Here is an 8,887-nt window from a genome sequence, read left to right as displayed (position 1 = left end):
TACACAGAGAATTTGGAAAGAAGGCAATGATTAGGATTGGAGTCTAGAAAACCGTTAAGAAGGAGGAAGTTTATCAACTCAGTGGGAGTAAATCTCCAAACCACCTTCAGAATGCTAACACGCAAACAGTTTCTTGTTGCCATGACCAATCAGTAGGTTGTTGAAGAAAACCAGTCCAATACCAGAGGCAGAGAGAAGTTGGAGAAGAATCATCATTTTTAGATATTCAGATTCCTTGGCCAAAGAGAGTCAGGAATGACACTGATTGGTGCCACTTATTATATACAAGTTTTTCATTTGTAAAATGCTCCCAAAGCTGTGACCATCATTCTCTATTTAAGAGTTGTTTCTATACTAGCTACATTTTGAAACTCTGTGATGAATTAACCTATTTTTATATTTTTTGATGTAATATTTATACCACTTTTAAAAATTATTAAAATTCCTATGATTAATTATTCCAATTACTAAAAAAGGATAATTATGTAACATGACAGAAGTACTAATTATCACTACAATGGCAATCATATTACAATATATAAATGTATCAAATTAACATGTTATACACTTTAAATTTATACAATGTTGTATGTCAAATATATTTAAATGAAAAAAATTTTTATAAGCTTATTACTGAGTTTGTGGGTTAGGAGTCTTGTTTCTGGGTCTTCCTCCTTAGGGTCCTATCTTTGTTCATTTTGGTGAGAAGACTGGGGTAGGAGAGGGGCAAAGACACAAGTCAGAGTCTATGTGAGCAGATTTGGTAAAGAGAAATAGGTGAGGCCAGGAGTGGCCTGAGGTTTGGGATCATGTCTAAATTAGAAGTGTTCAACTTTGCTGATCTCCACAAACAATGATGATCCAGAAGTAAATGTCCACTACTCACTACTTGACCACCAAACAGTGGTGCTTTTGACAGCTACAGTATCTATCCTTTGAAATCCAATGTATTATTATTATTATTAATTATTTGAGGAAAGACAGCACAAGCAGGAATGGGGCAGAAAGAGAGGGGTGGGGGGAGAGAGAGAATCCCAAGCAGTCTCCAAACGGGGCTCGAACTCATGAAACTGTGAGCTCATGACCTGAGACAAAACTGAGAGTTGCATGCTTAACCGACTGAGTCACCAATGCACCCCCAAAGTATTGTTTCACTAAGCCCCACAAAGTCTCTGTGAAGTGAATGAGTAGTGGGTAGTACCATGTCCATAAGAAAAAGGGGTGGGGGCAGACATCTAGGCATGAGACTGCTGACTCTCACGAGGCTGGACTGTCTCCTCACCCATCACACCCACAGAAGACACGGCTTCAAATCTTGACTCTGACACTTAGTACCTGTGTGACCCTGAGCAGCTACCTCTCTGAGTTTCAGTTTACTCATCTATAGTACAGACATAATGACAACTACCTAATAGGAATTTTGAATTGGGAAGAAACTGGCAAAGAAACTTGACACAGTATCAGCACTTAAGAGATGGGTGTCTCGGGGCGCCTGGGTGGCTCAGTCGGTTAAGCATCCGACTTCGGCTCAGGTCATGATCTCACAGTCCGTGAGTTCGAGCCCCGCGTTGGGCTCTGTGCTGACAGCTCAGAGCCTGGAGCCTGTTTCAGATTCTGTGTCTCCCTCTCTCTCTGCCCCTCCCCTGCTCATGCTCTGTTTCTCTCTGTCTCAAAAATAAATAAAAACATTAAAAAATTTAAAAAAAAGAGAGAGATGGATGTCTCTTCCCCTCCCCCAACATTCACAGAGCCTAATTTGTCATTGCATGTTGTCTGTACTTGGATTGGAACAAAAGTATCTGAGTGTCCCTGAGGCTGGCATACATGCTGTCAAACTACACTCCATTGAAGACGTGCTAAGCAAGGTATTTAAGAAAGTGACCACATGGGGGAATAAAAGAGACATTTATAATGGCAACCAAAACAGAAGAAACCCACAAGGACACGATGAAAACTGAAACCACAATAATCTCTAAATAGAGAAGTAATAATTGTAGCCTATATTTAAGTGTACGGGAAGCAAGGGTTTGGGGAGGGGGTGCTTGCCATGGAGATCATGCTTATTTTTTCAAAGTTTGTGGAGAGAACTGAGCTGATTTTTCTTTTTTAAGTCACAAAATGTTTCAGGTATTTCTAGTCTTACCCCAAAATTATACAAAAAAAAAAAAAAGAAAGAAAAAAGAAAAAAGAAAGCATGATGCTGAGGGGAATGTGCAAAAGTAGGAGTATACAGGTAGAGTCAATGGTATTGATAAAATTGTGGTTTTTAAACTTGGGCTGGGATCATGGTTGTTCAATTTTATTACACTCACAACTTCTAATTTCACTACATATATTCTTATTTATATAACAAATGTTACATAATAAAAATGTTTAAGTGAACTGGAAATTGCTCAGTGAGTTCCACAGCAATAAAAAGAGAATAATCAATATCTGCAGGGAGATTCTATCTGCAATCAAAGATGATACGTGTAATCCCACTTCCCAAGTGCTGCCAGAAAACATATTTGCATTTCTGATTTTAGAATCAGTAAGTCTGTGAACAAAGAGAGTATAGCTTTACTCTGAACATCAGTAAAGGCTGGATCAGGTGTCTGATACAATTGTACTTATTCAGGGACACAGAGAAGCCTGGTGTCCATCAGGCAGATGGAAATAACTTGGGTGATAGTATCAAAGGGCACCAGGCAATACAATAGTTTCAGGCTTGGGAAAGATGTCCATAAATTTCAGCCCTCAGCAATGAGTGGCTAATATCTTAAATATCCTTGTGAATTGTTTGAAAGAAGAAACATATTTCTACAAATTGAATGTTTGTGATTTAGTAAATTGATTTAGTAAGTAGGAATATCAGGATTTACATAATAAAAATTTGTCATGATCTAATTAAGAAATAAAACCAATCAATGACATCAGCTGGTTCCAGAGAAGGGTACAAATCACCTGAGATCAGCACTGAGAGCCAGGTTGCCTGGTTCTGTGTCTTTTAACAGCCTGGGCCGATATAATACTTCATAGGAATATTGTTAGGATTAAATGAAAAAATATATGCAGAGAATTTACAGTTCTTAGCAGAGTAATTCTTAGTAAGTGGCAGTTACTAATATTAGAAGATGTCAATGATGATAAAAAAACCATTAATGATAGCAGGGCTATTATTGAGGGCCTTCTCTATACCAGGCTATTGACATATATGATATGATTTTCTTACTCCTTTTTTTCTGGGGGGGGGGGGGCTGTAGATTTATCTTACAAATTGTGTTTAATTTGTAGGGTGGGTGATGAGTAAAAGAAACCAGATTTTTCAAAGAGATAATGATGACAGTGAAACTGAAAGCATAAGCTAAGGAGGAGACATCAATCACACTTTTTTTTTCAGGGACAAAAAGAGCTTCAGGATGTCCAGATTGTATCTGATGCACAAATAAGGAGTAAAGCTAATTCCTATACCACATGGGACTAAAAAAAGACCGCTACACTCTCTAGTTAAAAAATGGCTGCTCATACTCTGAAACTGACCATCATTCCACTGAGGCATGGTTTGGCACATAGTCTACTATGATAATGTGGAGAAAGTACAGCTCATCTGCATGCTGACAGCAGATGCCCTGTGGCCTAGAGAAACAGTACTTGCACTCTCTGTGTTAACCTTTCTGGGCCCCTAAGCTTAGGTTAAAACATGAGGGAGAGTCTGTTATTGGCCTCTTGCTTGTTATTCCAAAATTCCTAGTGTCAACAGTAGACTCAGGTAAGATTAAAACATTACTCGGTAGTTATATATATGAATGTATTACTAACATACTTCCCCCAAGAAATTCTATTGCCCTGAACTTAGACTAAAACTTCAACAATTTTTAAGTAAAATTTATTCATTCAAAACATTATATTATTACTATATGCTAGGCATTTTGTGTAGGTCCTGAGGATGCAACAGTAAATAAGCAGACATGATCTCTGACTTTGTAAAGTCTAAAATCTAATGGGGAGTCAGGTAATAAATAAGAAAACAAACAAATTGCAAATCATCAGAAAATGCAGAAAAGAAGAAAACTTGTGAACATAATCACTCTGACATAGCTCAGCCTTTTGTGAAACCCTCTTCTAGACTATCTAGGGCTGGGTACTCTAGAATCTTAGGGAAGAAGCCCATGGGTCATCACTTTTCACACCATGAGAACTGGAAGAAGAGGGGATGAGGAAGTTTCATGGCCACATTAATATTTGCACACACACCTGGTAAAATGGTACCATGACCTAGGGTAAGGCTGCACCCTGTGAGAGGTAGTTGTCTTAATCTTTGGGAACTTCAGGCAGTGAATAAACTTCCCAGAGGCTGCAGGTGTAGACTAGAAAATCCTTGGAGAAATACTGATCACTGTTCTTCCCTCTTGGACTGTCAGAGATCCCCTCCAAGCTGGGTGTTTTCAGGGCCCAGCCAGAACTTTGATAGATTTATAGAACATAGATGGTCAGAGCTGGAAAGTCCCTTAGAGAGCACTTAGTCCATCCTCCTCACATTACAAAGAAGGAAACAGGCTCAGAGAGGAGATAAGCCCAGATTTAAAAGCTAGTTAGGGCCCCAGCACAGACTGGCTAGATGCTCAATGGTCCCGTTTTCTCTTCCTTGACACAAAGGGAGATTACATTTTCCAGTCTCCTTTGCAGTTAGATTGGGATCATATGTTGGTGCTCTGGCAAATGGAATACAAACAGGAGTGACCTATCCCATTGTCCAGTCTGTATTTTTTTTAAGTTTACTTATTTGTTTTGAGACACAGAGAGAGCATGAGCAAGGGAGGGGTGGAGAGAGAGAGAGAGAGAGAGAGAGAGAGAGAGAAAGAGAGAGAGAGAGAGAGAGAGAGAGAGAGAGAGAGAGAGAGAGAATTTCAAGCAGGCTCCGCACTATCAGTACAGAGCCCGACATGAGGCTAGAACTCACGAACTGTGAGATGATGACCTGAGCCAAAACCAAGAGTCGGACACATAACTGACTGAGCCACCCAGGTGCCCCCCAGTCTGTCTTCATAAAATTCCCATATGATCTTCTAAACACTTTCTGGCTTTATCATCAGCCAGCTAAATGCAGATAATCCAGCAGAAGACTCCAAGAAATCCTTAGAAGATGGCAGCACCACTACATAGCCACAGATAGGAGCAGAGATATCTTAATCACCTGTGAAGGCAGCAAACTGAACCCACTTAAACCAATAAATAAACTTTATTCTGTAAGCCACTGAATTTTTGGAGTTGTTATAGCAACTAGCACTCTGTGTAGTTTAGAGACTGTGATGGTTAATTTCATGTGTCAACGGCCAATAATAATTTGGTCAAACATTATTCTGGGGTGTCTGTGAGAGTTTTCTGGATGAGATTAACATTTGAATCGACAGTCTGAATAAAGCAGATTTTCATTCTCAATGCACATGGATTCCCCCAATCAACTGAAGACCAAACCAACTGAATAGAAACAAAAGGTTCAAAGGGAATTTTGCTTGCCTGCCTGATGAACTGGGACATTGGTCTCCTTCTGCCCTTGAACTAGAATATACATAATCAGCTCTCCTGGTTCTCAGGCCTTTGGAATCAGACTGGAACTGCAACAAGGGCTCTCCTTCCTGGGTCTCCACTTGTTGATTGCCAATCTTAGGACTTTCCAGCTTCTGTAATCACGTGAGACAATTTCTCATAATAAATCTCTCTCTCTCTCTCTCTGTCTCTCCCTCTATTTCTGTCTCTCTCTATCTCTGGAGAGCCCTGATTTATACAAAGACTGTATATCAGACCTCCTGACTTCTGATTCAGTGTTGCTTTTCACAAAAGTATACTGTTTCTCCAAGCTAATAGAAGATTACCTAGGAAACTTCATACTCACTTCCCATACCTGGAACCCCCCCATCTTGGACCAACAATGACCAGTGAAAAATCAATCTTCACGTGGATGTCAGGGGATCCTTAGTGACATACAAAGTAAAAGTTTGTGCATGCCCTGGGATCAGCCACACCTCTAGCACTAGTGCTGGGACTGCAATGTGACTTCCAGTCTACTGTCTACTATTTCATGTGCCTTATAAGAGCACATGGGCCCAGCAGCCTGTCAGCAAGAGAACTCTATCCTGATCAGTACTTTTACATACCAATAATGATCTGAGGCTTGAATTGTAAATCAGATAAAAATTCAGTAAAGTTTTAGTGTTGTATGACTTTGCTATAATCTGATTTTCTTTAATGTAATAACCTGTACATGGTACAAACATAGAACCACAGTCCATTAACATAAACTTATAAGCATCTACTGACTAGAATTGCTTATTTCTGTCCTTTCTGAATCACAGATGAAGAGACAGATTACCAGATGGAATAGCTAGTCACAAAACCTCTGTCCTTGGTCAATTGGTAACATGGAATAATCTGGATCTCTTTTCCATAGCTCCCTGATGTTAACTCTCTCAGGAGTGAAAGGATTTAGTTGGACATGCTTGAAATATGCCTCTATAGTTGTCAGGTTTTTTCTTTTTTAAAGATTTTATTTTTAAGTAATCTTTACAGCAATGTAGGACTCGAACTCACAACCCTAAGATCAAGAGTTGAATGCTCCACCAACTGAGCCAGGCAGGTGGCCCTATAGTTTTAAGTTTATATAAACCCTTAGGATAAAGGGAAGAACCAGGGCACCTGAGTGGCTCAGTCAGTTGAGTGTCCGACCCTTGATTTTGACTCAGGTCATGGTCTCACAGTTCATGGGTTCAAGCCCCGCATGAGGCTCTGTGCTAATAGCATGAAACCTGCTTGGAATTCTCTCTCCCTCTCTCTGCCACTCTCTGGTCCCCTGCTTGCATGCACTCTGTCTCTCAAAATAAATAAGTAAACTTTTTTTTTTTTTTTTTTTAAAGAGAAGGACTTAAAATCAGAGAACCCTTGGACTGGAAAACTTTTAGAGTCCACTTGATTCTATCTTTACTTTTAAATTTTATTTTATATGTTCTTTTATATAGTACCTAAATATGTGATGTAACCAATAACCATATCAAGATAAATCAGAAAGATGGCATCCAAAAATATGATGCTGTCTTGGGACTCCCTCAGCTGCATTAAGAACTTGTTACTCTTGCTTATTGGAGTCCCATGCACAGTTTTAATACCAGGAAAGAGTAAGACAACTTTGTGTGAAATCTCTGGGAATGTATATCCAAGAGGTGAAAAACAAACAAGTCTACCAAAAGGTAATGAGAGGTTGGTTTCTAACTCTTCCAAAAAGTCATAGGAGATATTCAGTCAGCCATCCTTACCCTAAAAACAACTAAAGATTTGCCATAGCAGCAAAATCTTATAAAGGCATACCATTCAGTTCTTTTTCTCAGAAAGTGCAACCTAGAAAATTGTCTAATTCATATTAAAAGACAGAATTGAAACTATGCTTCCTATTTTACCAAAAAATAAAAAAAATTCTCAATGAAGTTCATAAAACTAACATCAAGAAACAAATCTAACTTCCTGTTTTTGTTTCTCCTCTATAGTTACAACAAATTCAGCCTTAAAAAACTTTCAAAATTAGGATTTTTTTCCTCGAATACCAGAAAATTAACAGGCAGAGTAAAGCAGTATCTTATTCTTTTGGACAGAGTATCTGAGTACTTTTCTCCTTCAAGCGTGTGTGTGATCAAAAGAACATACACACATGACACACACACATCAAACAGTATCAGAAACCAAAGTTTTCATTGGAAATTATATTTTACTCATGTCTGAAAGACTTTAAAAAAGTAAACAATATTCAGTTGATTCTGTTCACAAAGATACACACCTAAAGCATAAGGACAAAAAAAGCTTTAAAAGGATAGAAAAAAAATACAATGTAAAAACCAACCAAAGGGAAGGTATCATAACTATATTATCATAGGGAACTAGGAAACATACATTCTTTGCAAGCACACAGTACCTATAGAAATTGACCAAGGATAAGGCTACAAAGTAAATCTCAGCAAATATCAGAGAATTAATATGCAGGTCATGTTCTCTGATTAAAATGTAATTATAATTCACTAATAAAAAATTACTGGAAAAAATAATTACAAATTTTAAATGCACTTCTAATACATCTGTCAAGTAAGGAATCTTATTAGGTAAAACGTAAAAATAAATGGCAATGAAAATATGCTGTAAGAACTAATAATATAGAGACCTTTGACAAAATTGTTAAGAAAAAAGATAATGGCACAAAAAAACAATACCACAATGAAGTACTGAACATAATTATAGGTATATGAGATTTTTTTTTGCAATCAAGAATACTATGATTTTTTCTACTATTTCATACTGTTTTCATAATGATTGATTTTTAATATGGTGGCAATTAATTTGAATACTTAGAAGAAACAGAGTATTTCCTGAAATATATAATCTATCACAGCTCGTTTAAGAAGAAAGCAAAAATCGAAATAGACATGTTGTCACTAAAGCTTAACATGTAACCTCCTCTATAATGCTAAGCAAAATAAGTCAGTCAGAGAAAGACAGATATCATATGATTTCACTCATATGTGGAATTTTAAAAACTTAACAGATAAACATACGGGGAGTGAAGGAAAAATAAGATAAAAACAGAGAAGGAAGCAAGCCATAAGAGACTCTTAAATACAGAGAACAAATTGAGGGTTGATGGGGGTGGGGAGGGTGGGGAATGGGTTAAATGGGTGATGGGCATTAAGAAGGGCACTTTTCAGGATGAGCACTAGGTGTCATATGTAAGAGATGAATCACTGGGTTCTATTCCTGAAGCCAAGACTACACAGTATGTTAACTAACTTGAGAATAATATATATATATATATATATATATATATATATATATATATTTATATATGTATATGTATATATGTATGTATATATAC

This window comes from Panthera uncia (assembly GCF_023721935.1).
Source record: "Panthera uncia isolate 11264 chromosome C1 unlocalized genomic scaffold, Puncia_PCG_1.0 HiC_scaffold_4, whole genome shotgun sequence".
NCBI lineage: Eukaryota > Metazoa > Chordata > Mammalia > Carnivora > Felidae > Panthera > Panthera uncia.
Note: the sequence above shows the minus strand (reverse complement) of the source record.